The 21,549-nt window shown below is 39.1% G+C and overlaps 1 long non-coding RNA gene across 1 annotated transcript; it reads right to left on the reverse strand.

The window, feature by feature from the left end:
* Window positions 1-3,017: 3,017 nt before the first annotated feature.
* LOC113916518 lies at window positions 3,018-21,303 on the reverse strand. The gene is made up of 3 exons (XR_003517965.2): window positions 21,224-21,303; window positions 18,091-18,241; window positions 3,018-3,269 (listed from the first exon to the last, which is right to left on the reverse strand). It is a non-coding gene; the product is annotated as an uncharacterized LOC113916518 (long non-coding RNA).
* Between the last annotated feature and the right edge of the window lie 246 nt (window positions 21,304-21,549).

Here is a 21,549-nt window from a genome sequence, read left to right on the forward strand (position 1 = left end):
GCTGTCCAATCCTGGCTTGTGAGTTGAGGAAAGATTTGAAAAACAAAGCCCTCCTTGGGCTTCCCTAGCTCTTCACAGCATTTGGATGGCTGCCTGCTCTACCAGGCTGACCTTGGTTCTCCCCACCCCAAACGTGAATCTCAGTGGACACGGGATCCCATGCCAAATACCAAGTTTTAATCATCTGTTTCAGTGTCTTTGTATTTTTTCATTGCTATAGACTGTTAGAATGGGCAAGCTTACAAGACAGAAAAATAATAATGTGCAACCTATGTATATTCATAGTCTAAATGAATCTGGATCTATTGGTATTTTCTCCCCAAGTTCCATTTTAAATGATACAGCTACATATCATAGATAGAAAATCTTCCTCTTCAGATGACTTAGCTAACACTATGGTAAACAAACCCTTTCTGATTTATAGAAACTTCCTAAAAGATCTCCTATTTGATATGTTGCAAAAACTGGGAAATATGCAACTGTTAATATCAGAGAAGGAGATAATCTGGGAAAAATCATATGGTCAGATTTATTGGTGGTCTAGGAGATGCAGAGAAAGCAAACAAACCTGAAAGTTTGCATAAACATGAAGCCCAGAATATATTTCAAACTTTCAAGGGCTAGTGGTATTTGGGAAGGAAGACTAAAAATTTAGAAAATCAAGGTAGTTGTATTAGTTTGCTAAGGTTGCCATGTAACAAAGTAAAACAGATGGGGTGGCTTAAAGAATGGAAATTTATTTTCTCACAGCTCTAAAGGCTTAAGTCTGAAATGAAGATGTTACAGAGTTGGTTTCTTCTGTGGCCTCTCTCCTTAACTTGTAGACGGCCATCTTCATCCTGTGTCTTCCCATGGTCTTCATCTGTGCATATCTGCGTCTGAATTTCCTCTTCTTATAAGGATACTAGTCATATTGGATTAGGGCCCATCCTAATGACCTCATTTTAATATAATTACCTCTTTAATGACCCTATCTCCAAATATGGTCACATACTAAAGTCCTAGGAGTTAGGATTTCAGCATAAGGATTTTGGGAGACACAACTCAGCCCTCAACAGAAAGGACATGAAAAATATAATCCCATTCCAAGACTGCCTGTGCCCTCAGACGATTTCTGTTGTGAATGATGCAGAGCAAAGTGACCCATTGTGGAATGAGAGATCAGAACCTGAAGTATAGATACCAAAGATGTTGCCATGGTTACATGAACAAAGGCAATATTAAAAGCAGCCTAAGTAGATGGGGCAATAATTTAATCATGAAAATTTATAATAAAAATTGTGAGGTTTGATATAAAATTTATAGATTTTTAAAGAAAAGAAAGCACATATGATCTTCTATTCAAAATGTGGTTCTTATTGTTCAAATACACATTATAGATACTTTCATTCATTCATTTTATTCTATGTTTATTATTGACAGCCTACTACGTGTGGAGCTATAACCAAAGCCCAAATAATAGCCAGCGTTTTGTTTTCTGGTGAAGATGCCAATTCAAAAGTGAGCCTTTTGGCAAGTCAGTGTTAAACCAGTCTGCCTTTTGTTTTCATTGTTTACTTCTTTTCGTTTTATCAAGAGTGGGCAACATAAGTTTTAGCCAGTTTCCAAATGAAACACGTGTAGGATATAAACATATGTATGCCATTGTTGTTTGCAGTCAAACATACCAGAGCTAAAGCAAAGGTTTTCCTGGTGCTTCCAAGTGTTTAGAATAGTAATTATTAATGGGTGTCCTTTCCTTGGTGGCAATATTTGGATTAGCAACAGTCACTATCAAGATCTGGAGCCCTCACTGGTGCCATAAAATTTATACTCAGACTGTGCCACTTAATGACTCTGAAGTTTCATATCTGACTTTTCCCTTAGTTCTAGATTTGAATAGCATTTCTAAGAAAATAACAAAAGGATGTCTGTAAATCAAGACATCCCCCTGAAGGAGTTTGTCTTTATACTACAAAGAAGTAGGAAGCAGATAGTCATGACTAAATAAGGTCCTTCCTGGCTACCAACTGGCTGCTGGCAATTCCATGTCATAGGCTTTTAGGTAGTTAAATCCAATGGGCAAAATGTTATCTTAAAACACTAGAGCTTGGTAGGAAAATTGTAAAACCCACAAAGGGAGAAATCACGATAATACATGATGTCTCGGTACATTCTTAATGGACTCCTCTCACTCAAACAGACCATGTGACTTTAGAAAGTCTTTGTCTGCATTAAATTGCAGAATGGTTTCAACATACTACAGATGCCATGGAAAGCAAAGACGGACTTTTTTTTTTTCAAGCTGAAAACATGTAATTGTTGCCTAGTACAGAGATAAAAATTTGGCGGATGAAGTAACCCAAATTGACTTGTAAACTCTTGAAAACAAACAACTTTTCATTACATATCTCATTTCTCATCTTTAAGCTTTGGCAGTGAGCATTCTTTCTTTAGAGAGCTGGTTGGATGAAGAAAACTTTTACTGCTCCATTTCATGGAAACCATTGTTTGTGTTTCTGAGTTCAGTGAAAGTCAAAATTAGCAGGAGAGCAAGAAGAGTTCACATGCCAGTTCCAAAGATCCTCTAGAGATTATTAATCAGTTAGATGAGTGCACACTGCCTGTTCTCCATGGAATCTTTTTTCTTATAAGTGAAGCAAGTCTGGCAGTGCCGGCAAATGTCAATGCCATGCAGAGAGAATAGATAAATTTAGAACAAATGATTTCCCAGTTAAATAGGGACCAACAGTGAGTTTATAATAAAACAATTTGTGCACAGTTCAGAATATGACAATGGTAATTGTTCCTATGCTGAAAACAAATCTCTACTGATGTGTGCTTTTGGCAAAGCAGAGCATGTCCTTCCCACATCTATATACAGGACCAGGAAGGCCATTCAGTATTTGTAACACTTGCCCAGCTTAGACAAGATCATAACATATTGGGAGGCATGATGACACACAAGAGTTTTCAAGCCCTTACTTTGAGCTGGAAATATAGTATTCAATACCAGACATTTGAGAGCAGGAAAAGAATGGAATACCCTTTCATCTTCAGCTGGTGGTTGATGTTCTTATTATCTGGAACTTCTGAAGATGTTTTAATCCTGCCAGAGCACTGACTCTCAACCTGGTTGCACAATGAAGCTAACTGAGGAGCTTTAATAAACTGATGTCTGGAATCCACCTCCAGAGACTCTGATTTAAGTGATTTAGGGTGTGGCCAGGCACTGGAATTTTTAAAATCTCCCCCAGGTGATTCTAAAGAGCAGATATGGTTCAGAAATTCTGTTGGAAAAAAAAAAAAGGAAATTATCAGATGACATATTGTCCTTTATAGCTATGAAAGTTAAATCTACCTAAATAGTTCATATCCCATTTTTACTAGCATCGTAACAAGCATCCAAATCATCAGAGAAAATATGAATAATATAATATCTGAACTAGAAGGGACCCAAGAGATAATATAATCCACAGATTCTCCAGCCAGAGGTTCTTGGGTTCCTGGGAGTCCTTTAAGTAGTATGTAGTCCTTAAGTAGTATGTCAACTCCTTGAAATTGCAGCTATGGACATTTTTTTGAGAAGAGTATCCATAGATTCCATCAGCTTCTAAAAGGAGGCTTTGGCTCCAAAAAGGTCAAGAACCATTTATGTAGACTAAATCCCTCAATTTGCAGACAATGAAACTGAAGACGAACATGAAAACAGAAAAGAATATCTTCTTCATCACCCCTCCAAGACATCTCAGAACCAAGCCCATGACAGCCCATATGTTTTTGCACAAAACTGATTAAAATCCCAAACCAAAATATGGACCCCCCAAACGTTTTGACTAAATGAAGATTTCAGCCAGGTGGCTGAAGTGTCCAGAACCGCACAAGTGGCAATATTTTTGAAGACTTTGTTAAGCTTCATAGAATGGGGACCCTGGCTAAGAAATCCCCTCAAGGATTTCTCAGATGAAATACGAAGTCAGGAAGTGACCAAACGTTAGCCAAGCCCAAGCCGAGATGATGTAGTAGTGCCCCCCGATGTAGTGTTGTAACCTCAATTTGGTTTCTCCAAAGTTTGCATCATGTTTAATTTATACTGTTTCATAACCTTAATAAAATGTGGTTCCTATGTATATTCATTGATGATGACCTCATTTGAGTCCACAGCCATTCATGAGAAAAAGATTCTTCTCTAAGAGAGGTTACTGATATGTCTGCTTGTCACTTACACTTACACTTACACTTGTAATGTAACACATTACAACTTTGGGTGGTAAAAACTAGAGGCTTTCTCTACAGCAAAGACCCAGCTCCAGGCAAGTCACCATAGAAGGCAGAATTTTATATGATATTTTTTGTCTTTAGCTGTTGTTGAGACTATTGGGAATTACTCTAATCTCTAATTTCTTCAATTTTCTAATTGTGGCATATGCTAGAGTTCCCTCTGGTAAAATATACATAATATTAAATACACAACATTAAAACTATTCTTCACTTAGTATCGATAAATCTATCAGGTGAAACAGGTACAAGTTACTAAGTTTGAAGGTTGGAGTCAACCTGTGTCCACCTGACTCCTATAGATATTTTGATAGAGTTATGACTATGATACACTACAACGAACATGGGCTTGGGGATCATACTTATGTTTAAATCTCAGTCCTACTGTGGGGCGCCTGGGTGGCTCAGTCAGTTAAGCATCAGACTCTTGGTTTCAGCTCAGGTCATGATCTTACAGTTGTGAGATCGAGCCCTGTGTTGGGCTCCACGCTGAGCAGAGAGTCTGCTTCAGATTCTCTCTCTCCCTCTGCCCCTACCCCCGGCTCAAAGTCTCTCTCTCTCTCTCATAAAATAAATAAATAAAATCTTTAAAAAAATAAATCTCAGTCCTGCTCTTTATTGGTTGTGCAACCCTAGGCAAAGTACTGAGTCTATGAGAGTCAATTTTGCTTCTATAAAATAGAATTAATTGTACCTCCATCAGAGGGTTGATATCAGGTAGAGGCACTACCTAATATAGTGCCTTGAATATTATAGATACTCAGATGTGATTCACCTTCTCCCACTACCTTCTAAAGCTCACGTTCTTTCCACCAAACCAAGTGACTTTCTTTTCTTCTTCCTCACCACTGACTAAAACTGAGCATTTTTTTTTCATTGCTAAATCATGGCAGCCTCACTTAAATGGTCTTTGATTTCTTGATTGTCTTTTAGATAGACTTTACATTTATCCACTGAAGCTTTTAAAATACAAAGCAGAAAACATTGCATTAATGAATAAAAGATGTTGAATACTGTTATTCCCATGTGCTTTGCATTCTCACTCCAATTGCAAAAATTAATATCATGAATTGAAAAAAGGAAAGGAGAAAAGAAAAAAGAGCCAAATCTAAGGGAAAAAAATAGGAGAAATTTAGGAGAGAAAGAGGCATTATGGCACCTAGTCATAATCCTGGGCTGAGATTTATTTACAAAATGGTACCCAGTTTATTCATGCATTCATTAAGTATTCTCTGGAGAAAAGCAAGAATTGAATGGAAGACTAAAGGATCAGAATATGTCAGTCGGTGAAGCAAAGGTAGGAAAAGGATCTCTGCTAAGGGGATACCATCCTAGGGTTGAGACTTGCTCAAGGGGCATTAAAGAAACTAATGTCTACCAGATGGTGTTTTAGAGTCCTATGAGATAAAGTAGTAAAGGACTTCAATGTCCTGACCATTTTTCTAAGCTTAGTAAGCATATATAGTGACATAGGAAGAAATAATAATAGAAACAAAATGCTTCAGAAATTCCCTAAGAGGGACGCCTGGGTGGCTCAGTCAGTTAAGTGTCTGCCTTCGTCCTGGGACCTGCCAGGGTCCTGGGATCAGGTCTCGCATCAGGCTCCTTGCTCAGTGGGAAGCCTGCTTTTCCCTCTGCCTGCCGCTCCCCCTGCTTGTGCTCTCTCTCTCTCTCTCTGACAAATAAATATAAAATCTTTTTTAAAAAAAAGTTCCTTAAGAACCTACAGAAAACCTAAATAAAGAAAAACCTAAAATAGACCCATGTTAAGTTTTCCTCTGCTTTTTCACATGTAGTCATTTCCCAATAATTTACAAAATGCTTTAGAATTTCAAACAAACCTCAGACTACACATAAAAAGAAGAGACAAGCCTATGTTTCAGTTTGGTAATTCCAGACTGGATGAGCAATTAGTGTTCAGCACTTGACTGTTAAAGTCACTTGGATGTATTTCTCTCATCTTTTAATTTATCCATCATTTTTAAAGCAGCAGACTCAAAATTGTTTGCCAAATCACACAAGAATTTTTTTTTCTAATTTTGCATTGTTCCACCTGGCAAAAATTGGTTATCGACTACATTATCCAGAGTTCTTAAGGACCGGTCATACCTTCCCAGGGATCCCCATCCCTGAATGTCCCACACTAGTAATTCTCTAGGCTGGAGACACGGCTTAGTCAGGCCTCCAAATATTGTCAGTGCCTAGAATACTGTTGAAGGCTCATTTAAACTTATATAATAAGACTTCACATGAATGATTCTCTGAGAAAAAAAGAAACTAAACGTCATCTTCCTCTCTGACTCAAGCCTAGGGTTAGCCACCAAGGGAAACGGGCCCTCCTCGGTTCCCCTTGGAACTCTGTGTAAACAGCTTGAAGCCAAGGGAAATCACCTAATCCTAGCTAGTAAGATCAAGGGTTATGTCCCTCCTCCAGGAATGCTAGCCTGCTCTGGCTATGACCAAATACAGAGGGAAAGGTCCAATATCATTATAGGAATGTCTACTTCCTCCTTGCAGGTGGCAAAGATCAGGGAAGCAGGAACTAACTAACTAACCTAATATAACAAATAAGTAAATAAATAAATGCAAGAGTGAATGAGCAGAAACAATGTTAAATATGAAGGGAAGGGAGCCAATGAGGAGAGGGAACAAGGGATGAAAACCACATGCTACTAGAAAGACAGTTGAGATAGACATAGTGATGCTTCCAGCAGCATCAAGCACTACTACCTTCGTTCTCCTACTTAAACTACCGTGGGCACCTTTGCACAAGTTGCTATCTCCTTCCAAAGTTGAGCACAATTTATCTTAAAGGCATCTTACTGGTTAATACAACTTTACAATAAACTCTCCACAAAGTGTAAAGAACTGAAGAAATAAATTGAAGTGGCTTTTAGTGATGGCTGGGGGTACCAGATGGACAGCTTTGCAAATGGATGGCTTCTGCTTCTCCCAAGAATAGATACAGCCCGATAAAGAGAAGTGTAAGATTTCCAACTGCTTCACCAGGATGCCTTTGCCCTGACAAAGTAATGGCTGCGAGAAAGAAAGAACAAGTCACCTTTCCCAGCCAGTTCTCTGCTGACACTGCTCAAGAACTGCCATTTAGCACCAAGGTGATAGGAGCGTTTTCCTTCCTACCGGCCAAACAGAGGCACCACTGGCTTATTTCACTTGGAACAGCGAACAGTCAAATCAGATAGCAATAACTTTTGACTACCCTCAGCTCCACCGGATACAAAGCGCTGAACTTAAAGTGAAAACCAACTTGAGTTTCCCATTACAATTTCCCATAGCCATCTGGTCCTCTAACGGTCCCCGGCACTAAATCAGGTAATGCAGTATAGTGTAGCTATTTCATCTGGTTCTCCCAAAGATATTTGAAATGAGTACTCTGCCATCCATGAAATCAAATGAATCTCAGGGACATTTCTATTTATGCAGTGTGAGGGGGATCTTTCAAAAGAGAAAGGAAAAGTATAAAAAAGGATGGAATGTTTCCAGGAGAACAAGTAATGTACATTTTCCTTTCAGAAAGAAAAGTAGCAAATACCTATGAAAAATTGAGGGACATAAGTTAATGTGGAGTCTTCACATCATTTATTTATGTACTGAACTTAAGAACCACTAAAGTCATCTTCATCACACAACCTTAAAATGAGCAGAGACCAATATAACACGGCTATCAGATTACAGTCGGTAGATGTTAGGAAACATATGCTTTGTTTATCTTACACTTTCCTAAACAATCATGCACAGCTTTCTTTTGTTCCAGGAGTCATTCAGGCATATAATAAGAGTTCCAGCAAGTTGAAACCTCTTGTATCTGGTTATTTTCAGGCAGTTGTAAACTTGCTGCCTCCAAGTCAGGAGTTTTCTTACGTTGTCAGCAAGGATTTAAAAAAATGCCATCATCCCAATTCTTGTTAGTAAAAGAGCTGCTCTATCTTCAGTCCCTTCCATTAACCCTCATTAACAGTTTGCACTTACTTTTAAAATAATTTTAAACATCTCTGATGCTTTCAAGGTAAAAAGCACTTATGCTGCAGTGTGCAGCTCTCACTTCTTGCTCCCTTAGCTGTTATAATTTCTCACACTGGCTTTTTTTTTTTTTTTTTTTGTACCTCGAAGCAAATCTCCTACCATCAGCCTGATGAACCCACAACTGGTTTTCCCATGCATTTAAAACTTTGCCTCATCTTTGCTCTTCTATTGGTTCATTCATTCATTCTTTCACATAACAGACATTTCCATAACATCCCGTCCTGTCTTCACTTGTCCTACATACATGTTGGATCAAATTCAAGATAAAATAGTATGTGATTGAGCCATAAAAAAAATATTATGTGATTGAAAAGGCACTAGAACAGAAATCCTGGAAAAATAATATTATGTGATTGAAAAGGCACTAGAGCAGAAATCCTGGATCCTTGTGTCAGCTCTGTCATCCATCAAGTATGTGACCTTGAGCAAGTCACTTTCCCTATATATACCTCCGTTAATAGGGGATGGGCTATGTCATATCTAAAATCACTTACAGCTTTGAAATTCTACTATATCATTCTCACCCCAGGTATCAGTGCAAACAGATAAATCCATACCACGACGTTAGTAACTTTGAGATACCAATTTCAAGATATTTACATTTTTCAGTGGTTGAATACAAGGGCTTTCCTAAAAGGAAGTAAGGAAATTCTGACTTTAGTATTTTGGATATGTTAATGAGTCGATGAAAGAGTGCTTGAGGACAGAGTTTAAATTCCATGTAGGAGACTAGTCTTGACTATTAGTCTACTTGCTATCTGCAATTCATCTCCTGCCATTCTCCCTTAACCCTTCACTTCCTCACATCCCATGACTGCTCTCATCAATGTTACCAAATGACTTTCACAGAGTTTGATCCATGAGTCAACTGTTACTCCTCATCTGACTTGATTCATCATCATCATTTGACATATTTGATCACTCCCTCCTTAAAACACTTTCTCTGTTGGACATCTATGACTCACCCACCTCTCTCCCTACCTCATTTTTCTTTGCTGATGGCTAATAGACTTCTAAAAAAAAGTATTCCTGATGTTCTTGCCCAAACCTCATCCTGACAGTCCAGTTGATAGAAGCTCCATCTTTTCAGATGCTCTGTCAAAAAAGTCTTTGGGGCATTTTAGTCCCTTTATTTCTCTCATACCCTACATCTAATCCATTGGGATACTGACTCTAGTTTAAAAATGTGTCAGAATTAAATTATTTCTTACCTCTCCTGCCATCTCCCTCCTGGAGCTGCAATAGCTACTTAAAAGACCTCCTTTTAGGCTTATCCTTTAGAACCTGTTCTCAACACAGACATCAGAATGGTCTTTTGAAACACTAATTCGAACCCTCCATTGGCTCAGCAGTGTCTTCACAATGGCCTATAAGCCCTACCTCCTCTGGCCCTCCATAGCCCCTCTGATTTCACCTCCTATTGCTTCCTCCCCTTGCTCACTCCACTGCAGTCAAGGAGCCCTTCTCACATCACACACGACAGGAGTAGCCTTGGTTCTTGCTGTTCTGCCTACACACATTTGCACAGCCAATTTCCTCACCTCCTTCAAGTCTTTGCTCCCTTCTCATCTTCTGAACCTTGACCATCCTGCCTCTAGCAGGCACTCCTAACCTCCCTTATCTGGATCTACTTTTTCTTTTTCCAAGCACTTCCCACCTTCCCATGTCCTATACAAATTACCTATCGTATTTTTTGTTCATTTTCTGTCCTCCCAAGCTAGAATGTAAGCCATGAGAGGGCAGGGATCTTTTCCTGGTTGTTCATCCATGTACATGAACATTTTCCCTACTTTTCCATCTCCATAAATACAAGAAAAAAATGTTATTTCAACTAACTTCTTTGATGTCACCCTCTACCTGCTTCCAATCATGTTAACCTTCTCAAAGTTGAAGGCTTTCACTTGTTCAGATATTTTCATCAACTCAAGTACCTGGAATTGTCTCAGGCACCTCATATTTTATATTCATCAAATAAAAGTTTAATCTATAGATCACTGAGGGATGGGCGAGTAGGGGAGAGTGGTCCTGTAGCTATCAGATTATAGCCAACATCACGAGAAGCTACATGTGAAATAATAAGCTTAATACAGCTTCATCTTAATTATCCAATCAAAGCCCAATCCTGCTGTCCTGCTTGATCATTTTATAACCCTGATGGATGGACAATGTTTGGAGTTCACTTCTCACTGTGGAGACCCCTGCTCTTCGCCCATCAGAATTATCAGAACAAATTATAACCTTGGGCTAGAGAAACATGAAGAGTAGACTTAGAATAGAGCCTATAAAATAACTACTTTATCTACTGTAAGAAATATAAAAGAGAGGAGTAGTAATTAACAGGTATTGAGATCTAAGCCTGTGACAGACATTATCTTAAGGTTTCACAAGTATAAACTCATTTCTTCCTTGCAATAATCCCTACCTCCTGACTTCACCCCTCTCTCCCCATTATTGGATGCAATCCATCTGGACAACAATCACAAAGCAACAAAAGTGCAAATGGGTCAGAAGGGAAGATACAAAGCTAAGAAATAGACCATGGCCTTTAATACTTCTAAAGTAAAATGTTATCTGTTAAGCACAGCTGTCATATCTCCATGAAACCAGGTTGAGAAAATGTTTATGTTGACACATTGAAGGTCAAATATTCAAGGGTAATTAGATTTCTCCAAGGTGAATCATGGAGATGGCCTAGTTAGAAGTCGACACAGAACTTGCACTTTCCAACCATAAATCAGCACTGACATACTTAAGCACATTTCTAAACATTTTTGCTTGTAGCTTCATCAATTATTTTACATATTTTCTGTTACTAGTCTTTTACAAATTTCATTAGGATCACAAAAAAATTTACTAACTTACCTCTCCTCATCTCAGTATTATTTCCTTTTTTTTTTAATTTGAGGGAGAAAGCACCCATGAGTCAGGAGAAGGGCAGAGGGAGAGAATCCTCAAGGAGACACCCCCACACACCAAGCGCAGAGTCTGACATGGGGCTCTATCTCATGACCCGTGAGATCACGGCCCAAGCGGAAACCAAAAGTCAGACGCTTAACTGACTGAGCCACCCACATGCCCCTCAGTATTATTTCAAGTAGCTTTTTATTACCCTACTTCTCCATCTCCATAAATACAAGAAAAAAAAGTTATTTCAACTAACTTCTTTGATGTCACCTTCTACCTGCTTTCAATCATGTTAATCTCAATGTTGAAGGCCTTCACTTGCTCAGATATTTTCATCAACTCATTCAGCATACATTTATTGAATTGCAATGACAGTGCTAAGCACAAAAAGGCATAATCCACAGTCCTTCAATCAAAAAATGTAGTGTCTAATAGTAAAGGAGAAACCAATACACTGAAATAGCTTCCTATAAAACCTCAGTGTCCATAAACAGAGGATTAGATAAATAAGACATTTATGTTCATGAAATGGAATACTACAATATAAATTATTAGATTTAAATACATCAATATGGCTAGTTTTTAAAATATATTGAGTGAAATAGCAAATTTTCAAAAGATACATGCAATAATCACATTATGTTCTTTAGCGAACAGATTACAAAATGACATTATGTATTGCTTACAAATAAACAGTGTGTAACAAAAAATAAAAAACAAAGATTGAGAGGTTAGGTACCAAATTCAGATTAGTGGTTACCTCTGGAGAAGGAGGAGGTGAATGGGATTGGAAAATGTGTAATGTGAACCTCAACTTGATTGGTAAGATGCTATTTCTTTATTTAAAGAAAAATATTCGAAGCCAGGCATTTTAAATGGTAAATTTTGTTAATTTGGGGTAGTAGGATATATGGTATTTTTCTATGTTTTAATGATTTTTCCCCAAATATCTTCCAAATTTATATATGAGAGAGAAGAGAGAGGGAAAGGGGTCACACTGAGAACACATTCACAATAAATAGGAAGTGACAAAGGCTGCAGAGAACATACCAGAGTTATAAGCAGGTGTCAACAAGGGAGTAGCACTAAGAAGGGCTGTGAGGTTACAATGGGGAGAGACCAGTGGATGGGAGTGTTCCTAGAAGTCTTCCTAAAAATGCTAGACTGGAGTCAGGCTTAAAGAATGACCAAAAGTCATACAGACGGAGGAGAGCAAGAAAGTATTCCAAGAAGGAGAAATGGCAAAAGGAAAGACAAAGCTACAGGACAGAACATGGAACGCACAGCAGAGACAGAGCCTCAGGAGACAGTCTTGAGCTTGAATTTTAACCCTGCTATTCACTTGCTTAGTGACCTTGGGAGGGTCACTTAATCTCTCCAAAACTGTGTCTTCAACTTGAACAAGGGATAATAATATCTTCCTGGCCGCAGGATTGCACAGGCTAGAGAAAGTGTATTCAAAGATGCCTGCATATAGTGATACAGTAATGCTCACAAATGAAGATTATGATTAATGATTATCACATGGCACAAAGATTCAGGTCTCCTGATTCTGGAGTCAGTGATCTTTTCGTAACACCACATTGCAATTTAGCATTATCCTATAGTCATGTGGCCAAAACTTCCACGGTAATAAAGCAAGAGACCTCAGTGGAGTCCTGGACAGCTCACTGGATCTCAGTTATAAATTATGCCTCTTTAAAACAGCATGGAAATTCCTCAAAAAATTAAAAATAGAACCACCATACGATCCAGCAATTCCACTTCTGGGTATTTATCCAAAGAAAATCAAAACACTAACCAAGAAAGATACATGCACCCTCATGTTCACTGCAGCATTATTTATAATAGCCAAGACATAGAAACAACCTAAGTGTCCATCGATGGATGAACGGGTAAAGAAAATGCAGTGTATATATAGCTGACCCTTGAACAACACAGGTTTGAAATGATTGGGTCCACTAATACACAGGTTTTTTTCAATAAATACAGTAGTACAGTACTGTAAATGTATTTTCCTTATGATTCTCAATAACTTTTTCTTTTCTTTTTCTCACTTTATTGTAAGAATATAGTATATAATAATTTAACATACAAAAATATGTGTTAATTGACTGCTTATGCTATCAGTAAGGCTTCCAGTCAATAGTAGGCTATTAGTAGTTCAGTTTTTAGGGAATCAAAAGCTATACATGGATTTTTAACTGCAAGAGGTGGGGGGGGAGGGGGTTAGTGCCCCTAACCCCCACATTACTCAGAGGTCAACTCTCTACATGGAATATTATTCGGCCACAAAAAAAGAATGAAATCTTGCCATTTGCAACCCAGATGGATCTTGAGGGCATTATGCTAAGTGAAATAAGTCAAAGAAAGACAAATGCTAAAGGATCTCCCTTATATGTGGAATCTAAAAGAACAATAACAAAAAATCCCAAAACTGCTCTTACAGATACAGAGAACAGATTGGTGCTTGCCAGAGGCAGGAATGGAGTGTAGAAGGTGGGCAAAATGGGTGAAGGGAGTCAAAAGGTACAAACTTCCAGTTGTAAAATAAATAAATCTTGGGAATATAATGTACAGCATGGTGACCATGGCTAATGATACTGTATCGCATATTTGAAAGTTGCTAAGAAAATACATTTTAAAAGTTCTCATCGCAAGAAAAAATTCTATAACTATGTATGGTGATGGATGTTAACTAGACTTAGTGTGGTGATCATTTTGCAAATTATACAAATATTGAATTATTATGTCATACACCTGAGACTAATATAACGTTGTATGTCAATTATACCTCAGTTAAGAAAAATGTCTCTTTTTGGTGGCAAAAGAGCCCCAGACTCTACCTCTCACTCCGTGTTGTTGGTGTTTCTCTGGAACATTTCTAACTATTTTGTCTGTCCTATATATGACCTTGAAGCAGTCAAAAGTAGAACTCTTGGTCAATTAGCTTCCCAATTTTTGAGTAAGCTGCTGGCTAAAATTTTGAATACCAAACTTGTGTCAACCAGGAAGTTAAAATAGGAGGTTATACGTTTAATGCCTTGAGGTCCCTGGTCTTCAAGGTTTACCAAAACACCAAGTGCACAGGACTTTGGTCACATTGTTGTTATTGATAAAGCATTCACAGATTTGTTCAATGGACTCTAACATATTTTTCATTTTATTTAAGCTGTTATGCTTGTTATGAAAGCAAGTTTAAAGAGCATTAAAAAAGAAAACTTCATAAGACTTACACAATGCTCTGTTATGTGAATGGTATATTTTACTCTGAAAGTCCCCAGGCCTCTTTTATCTTACCCAGTATCAGCAAAGGGAGGCTCCATCCACATGATTCCCAAGCACACTTCACTCCAAAGCAAACTGATGGTCCCTTGCCACTCTACTGAGCCAGCTGCAGCATGAGCTAAGCCCAAATTTGGGAGATTGAATTATTTTTCTCAGTGAGGTTTTAGCAACCATTAGCACTATCCCAGGAAGTTGTCCTTTCTTGGAGATAAATTGCCATAGGAAACTATGTTTTCTCTTTTAGCTCATATTTCCAAATTTCATTGCTCTGCATGGAGGGGAAGAAGCATATGTTGCTTCTCAACACCACTCACTTCAAACAACTGAGAAACACAAGGTTGTTTAGGCCACAGGAACAATGGACACACACCATCCAGAAATCTCTTTTTGTCTGACAAAATGCCACAAACTTGCATTGATAACATGCTATTTTTGTTCACCATCGATCCACTACAGCTGCCACCAAAACAATTCAAAACAATATCCGAACTTTCAAAAATCTTCACCAACCTCCTACCCTTTTCCTATACCTTTTCTTACACCTCCCAAAGAACAAAGAAACAGTGCTGTGATCTTATCAGGGTTAGTTAACTTAATTAAAGGCACTAACTTGGTCACGTTGTTTTGGGTGGCAGTGATGTTGTCACAGAGAGGATTTAAAATAATCTAAGATGACATCTCAGCCCTTGACAAAAACCCACACCAAAACCACAGCCAGGATTGGTTCTAGTGGTCGACATTTGGGGCTATCTTCTAGACAAGGAAGCCAGAAAGAGGATGGGCCAAGCATCAGCAATCCTTTTAATCCAATGTCCTTCCACAGTAATGGGGAGCAGAATATGCCACCCCAAAATGGTCCCCTTTTGCATAGGATTACTTTGAGCTGAAGGCAATTGAGAAGAAACAGATATAAGAAAACTTCTCTGCCCTCCCCACTATAAAGGCAGGATACGGATTTGTAAAGGGGTCCACTTTTTACCAGGAAGGACAGACATTACTAAAGACAACTCTAGACCCTTATTAGCCCAGAGAGGGCACCAGAGGATTCTATACAACAAACTCCACTAACTAGACCTTATCTGCCATTAGTTCCCCCATGTATTAACCTTATCACAATTTGCCACCCTAGAAATCCAAAGTGCTTTTCCTTAGTCTTGTGCCTTCTCAAAAAATGTATCTTTTTTTGTTAAGATGTTATATATGCCCAGGTTCTAACCACTCCTTCAAGTTACTCATTACTGAGTACTCCCATGTGTACATAAGATGCACTTGTTAATAAACCCGTTTGTTTTTTTTTCTTGTTAATCTGTCTTTTGTCAGTCTAATTTGCAAGGCCCCAGCCAATGAACCTAAGATGAGTAGAGGGAAAGAGTTATTTTCCTCCCCTACAAGAGCATCCTAGAGGATAAGATGGGTTGGTAAATTGCTTTTTTCTATCTGCTCTAAAGAGATTACCCATGGCTGGGATTGTTGGTCTAGTGTCTTCTATGATTATAAAACCTTCCAACAATTACAGGTAAGAGATAAATGAGGACAGAAAAATCCATGATTTTTTTTCTCTTTCTAATTTTGCAAACTTCTGAAATTAAAGGAATCTTTTCTCTTCCCTTAAGAGAAGCAGAGACCAGTAGGCACAGTACATCTGATGATGCTTTAAAGGTAACATTTTGGAGTTCATCCCCACAGACGGGGTAGGCAACAGCAGAGAAATCTATGTATGGGACTTCGATTAGCCATCACATTTTTTCATTTTATTTTTTGATTAACTTTTCTCATGCATAGCTGAAAAAAAACACTAAACAGAATGAAAGGCAAGTTTTGTAATTAGACTAGATTGCCCAAGGCAAGAGAAAAAGAGAGACAAGCAAATCCTGTAATTCAGTTCCTAAGTAACATCCTCCACATGATAGAGCTTCTTCATACAGTTTTTAATCAGGTTTTAAAGTTTTGCATGTATACACTGAAATGAGTGTTTCTTTTGGGAAAATGTATTAGTTTGCATCAAGGCTTTCATTTTCTCTTAAACACACCTTCTCCCCCATATTGTAAAACATATCGTACATACAGGTGTGTGGCAGCAGAGAGGAAAGGGAAAATATCATGAGAGAAACACATGATAAAGCTTACAAAGATGGAAAACCGTGGACTATGTGATAGAAGTGTTGAAGGAGTGTGCCCAACACAGCACTGATGGCTCAGTGTCATCCTGGCGCAAGGTTTCCTTTTGCCTTTGAACCAAGAACATTCCTAATCAATAAGTTATATAAAAGAATAAGCCCAGCACATTGGTAACAAGTACATAAAATGAAAGGAATAGCAAAGATGGTAAAATAAACATATTAAGACTCCAGAAGGACTCAAGAAGTATAGGCCAGAACTAACAAGATATAAGATATCCTAACAAGTAAGGATAATTCAGTAAGATACAGTTCTACACTGGGATAAAAAAACTCAGGTGCAAATTCAGAAAATGGTGGAAAACTAGCAGCTAGGGTCTGTATTAGAAAAAGTCCTGAATACGGAATTAGAGAACACCCGTGGTTTAAGTCAGTTTAATTCCCTTATCTCCATCTGTTTTCTCATGTTGAAACTGGGCATAACAGTATCTACCTCTTGGGATTGTTAGGCCATTTAAAAGAGATGACATGTGAGACCAAATCTTAGAGCAGTCTATGTGAGCTCAGTCTTTGAGCTGAGGGCTCAAAAAACCGAGGTTTTGTGAGCCCACAGGCAATGTGAGCCCGCAGGTCAAGCAGTGCCATGCCTCTACTGTGCTCAGTATTGGTCAAACCAAGGGAATAACACTGTGATCAGGTATAGGGACCTCGATCTTAGAGGAAGGGAGAAAAGTCAGAAAGCATTTTTTGTACACCAATTTATGTGTCTAATAGGAGGCTCTGGGGATATTCATAAAAAGCCATGGTCTCTACCCTCAAGGAGCTCTTAATCTAGAAACAAAGGACAGTATTGTTTATCTAGAAGAAGTTGGTCAGTGTGTTGCCAGTTTCGTAGGCAAATCACTCTTCAGTCACCCACTCCGTCTAACCCAGCATTTGTAACTACACAATAAACGTTTTTTGAAAGAATGAGTGATATAAGTTTTGCCTGGGAAGGTGAAGATCTAGGGAGAACAAGAAAACTCTCTTTAATATTTTGAAATTCTAACTTAAGAGAGAATCGATCTATATTCTGTAGCTCCAGGGAGCAGAACTGAGGCAAAATGTTGAAGGGATAAGGAGGCAGATTTGAGTTTTCTACAGAAAAACTTTCTACTAATGAAAGCTGCCGAAACAGAAAGGACTAGCTGAAGAACTGGTAAATGCCCTATCACCAAGTGTCCAACCAGGGGCTACACAGGGTGGTCAGGATGCTCTAGAAGAAATTCCTACACTGGGCCATTGGCAGCTGAACTATGTGAGAAAAAATTTGCTTTCCATTTGAGAGGTGCTCATCAGAGGATGAAAAGGCTATAGTCCTAATACCCAGGGCCTGTTTGCAAAGCCTGTCACACTGAGGGCTGGGAAATTTGACCGGGCAACAGCACTTGGTTCAAACAGTCACAAAAAACAAGAGGGAAGATGACGACTTAAAAATTACCTCAGGCTATAATGTGGACTCCATGAACTCTGTGGCATCTGGTGTTGGTATGTAGAGATGTACAGTCCAGTCTTCACGCACCATGACAGAAACTTCTCCCGTAGTCCTTGGCTCCACCATGGAAGTCTGAATTAGAACAGCTACTCCATAGCTGGTCAAGTGCATAAAAGGAATTTTTGCCAGTGAACTTACAAAAGTGTCATTGCTTCAGATGTAATAGCTTATGTAACAATTTCCAGATGCGGATTCATGTCCCCCCAAGACAGTAACTTCCCTATGCCTACCTTGAATGAAGTAAACCAAGTGGAGTTGACCCCAGACCAGAATGAAAGGTGCATCCATGTCTTCATTTGGGGCTGCCCTCCAAGTCCTAATACCTGGACACCTCATGATTAATTGCCCATAAGAAAAATACTAATAAAAGCACCGCTGGTCCTGGGTCATGGCAGACACCGTGAAGATGGTACAGGAATGTCCTATATCGGATAAACATTGCTCTATAACAGCAAAAATATTTATTGCTGTAAGATTAGTTAAGGTTATTATATTTTATCTGGGCCTGAGAATCCTAAAGCTTGGCCTTCTTTGTGTGCCTCTATTCAAAGATCACAAGCTATGAGGTCTTTTTGTGAGATATTTGCCTACATAACTAAGACAAAATCTCTGAGACCTTAGAGTTAGATTTAAATAGATCTAAATTGCCCTTTCAGGGAATTTGTGTACCTGTCCTTCTCTAAAAGTTATACTTCTTTGCTCTGTTAAAAAAAAAAATCCACTTAGGATACAAGAAGAAAAGAAAAAGAAAAAGGAAGGAGGGAGGGAAGGAAGGAGGGAGAAAGGGAGGGTGAGAGGAAAGGGAGAGAAGAAGGGAGGAAGGAAAGAAGGCAAGCTAGATCTTTCTCTTTCCAGGCCTCACGATTGAGACCCAGGGTTTGTGAGCATCTGACAGAGCAGGGTCCTTTGCCAGCTGCTCCTCTTTGACGCCTGACCCTGTGTCAGGGGCTCTGATTATACCTCAAAGCTAATGGCTGGTTCATGGTTCTTAATGGCTGTATCCACTGTTGCTTCACCTCACAGGCCCATTGCCTAGAATCCAGCTAAAAAGAACAATCCCAAATTTCCTATCCAGAGTTGCATGTAGAAGCAAAACCAAAGGCTTAACACAAAAGGGAAGTAAAACTGTGAAAAGTCCATTTCTAAAATTAACAAAAGCCTGAAAAACACCTACTCCAGGGCTCCGTTTCGTCTTCAAGAAACATCAGGATCTAACTCTTCACTCCGAACTTTCCATCCCAGGCCACTTCGGCAGCACCACATTGCGATTCTCTTATTTAAGGAATGGTTTGAAATATTCCCCAGCCCTGTTTAACACATCCCAAAGCACATGTCGACGGTGTAGAAGGGCACTGCCAAATGGCCAGCCCTGCTGTGAACCCAGGTGGGGGAGCTGGGCCAGCACGAGAGGTTACATCTGTTTGGCAGCTTCCTCCAAGCTGTTCGAGTTGAGACCACAAGTGAGAGGTGCTCCTTGAGGTTCGCAGTCAACGAAGCCAAAGAGCAAAGGGCATAGCCCAGGGCCTAGAACAAAGGACAGGGCAGGGGCAGCCATGAGCCACCTGAACGATCCCGCTCCTCAGCAGGATCACAAACCAAAGCGCTTTCTGAGGCCCACGGCGGCCCTTCTGAATGAACGCCAGAACCCGGAGCAGCAGGTCACAAATGTCACTTCGAGCCACCTCTCCAGCCTAGATTTAACTGTTTCCGTAAACAAGGTGAAAAATAAATGAGGTTGTACTTAAGCTGTCAAAGGCCTCACGCCCTGACCTCTGCAGAGGAAATTCTGACCGGTTGGTCCTACCTTCCCGCTATGTCCATTTGCCGCAAGTCGTGAGAGTAAATTCAGGCTCAAAACCGCTCAGGCTATCATCCACAATCCGTGTCTCACTTCACTTCTAAACGTTCAGATAAATAGAAGCCTCATCAGTAAACATTGTGACAGTTATCTCTTTAACTGTCATTTATATAAACTTTTGCACATCTCTTTCTAAATCAAGCTCAGATGTATCAGTTGTTCAAATATAAACATATTTAGCAGAATTCTGTCATTTCCTCGTATGTATATTCATTTGCGAATGACTCACTTCATACATCTTCATAAACCTGAGAAACTATCTGTTGAGTTCTTCACGGATGCAGGCAATGGTGCCGCCAGAGTGGAAAGCTGATAACGTATGCGGGGCGGGGGGGGAGAGTAGCCCAAAGTCGTGGCCTTGGGATCATTTTAATCCTTCTTTGGATCCAAGAAGTGTCACAGAGGTTCACCCGAAATAAAATTATCCCTTTCTCTTAGCTTGTTTTGTACCACCTGATCCTCTAACTCTTTATTAAACATTATCTTTCCCATCTGCTCTCGCGGATGTTCAACATCTTGTGGACCAACTCCAGGCTGATCGGTTTTTATGGGCAACGTGATCTCAGCTTTATGCACCTACTTAGGATGATCCCAAGGACAGAGAAGATGAACAATCCATTAGCTATAATAAGCAACTACACATCTCAAGATAGCTACAGCGTATATTTGGTTTCAAAAGAAAAGGCTGAATTAAAACATGTCCCAAAATGTCTAACCTCCAACATATAGAAATAGCATTTTCTGTTCTCCATGCTCTGGTGAGCAGTGCTACTAGAAATCACGTCTCAGTCTCACTCAATCAGACTTTCCAGCCCTTAAATCTTATTTTAAGATCTGACACTACAGCAAGAAAAAGATACTCTTGAAAGCCCGCTTCGTGATGATCTGTGGGCAAAGCGTGCAGAATGTGCACAGGCACGCAGGCACACACGCATGCACTCTTTTAAAGGAAAAAAATGCATTGTTATTGCTTGATATAGGAAACTTATTTCTTCAGTAACTATAATTACATGTATCCTGTTGCTTAAATTTATAAAACCTCAGTCATGAAAATTTAGTCAAATACACAGAGTTATCTGAGAAAGACAAATTATACTCCTAGCCAGGGGTGATGACAGGCATTGGAAAATCATTGCTATTATTTATTTCAAAATTTAGTTCAGTACAAAGTAATCTACTAGGACCTCATTTGCTCACATTACTGTAAAAGATTTTGCTTACTTGATTTTGATAAGAATTCCCTCTAAAGACGCATCTCTCTTTGTACCCCTGTTTTATTGATGAGCTCAGTCTGTTTCTTGGGCTGACCTTTCAAACAAAGATACTTGCTTTTTCTGTTACTGAAATCTTCATGATCCTGTAATAATAATGATTATGATGGCATCTGGTCACACTGTATATATTAAATGACAAGACAGAGCTGGCCACATGTCTTCACAGCTTACTGATCTCATTGATGAGAGCTGTCAGGCTGCCTCTTTGGAACTTGCATTTCAAGGTAATTAAAAACTAGCTTTTTTAGCAGCTTGAACTTTGTTTTGCAGTGA

The sequence above is a fragment of the Zalophus californianus genome, chromosome 4, assembly GCF_009762305.2.
Source record: "Zalophus californianus isolate mZalCal1 chromosome 4, mZalCal1.pri.v2, whole genome shotgun sequence".
Taxonomy (NCBI): domain Eukaryota; kingdom Metazoa; phylum Chordata; class Mammalia; order Carnivora; family Otariidae; genus Zalophus; species Zalophus californianus.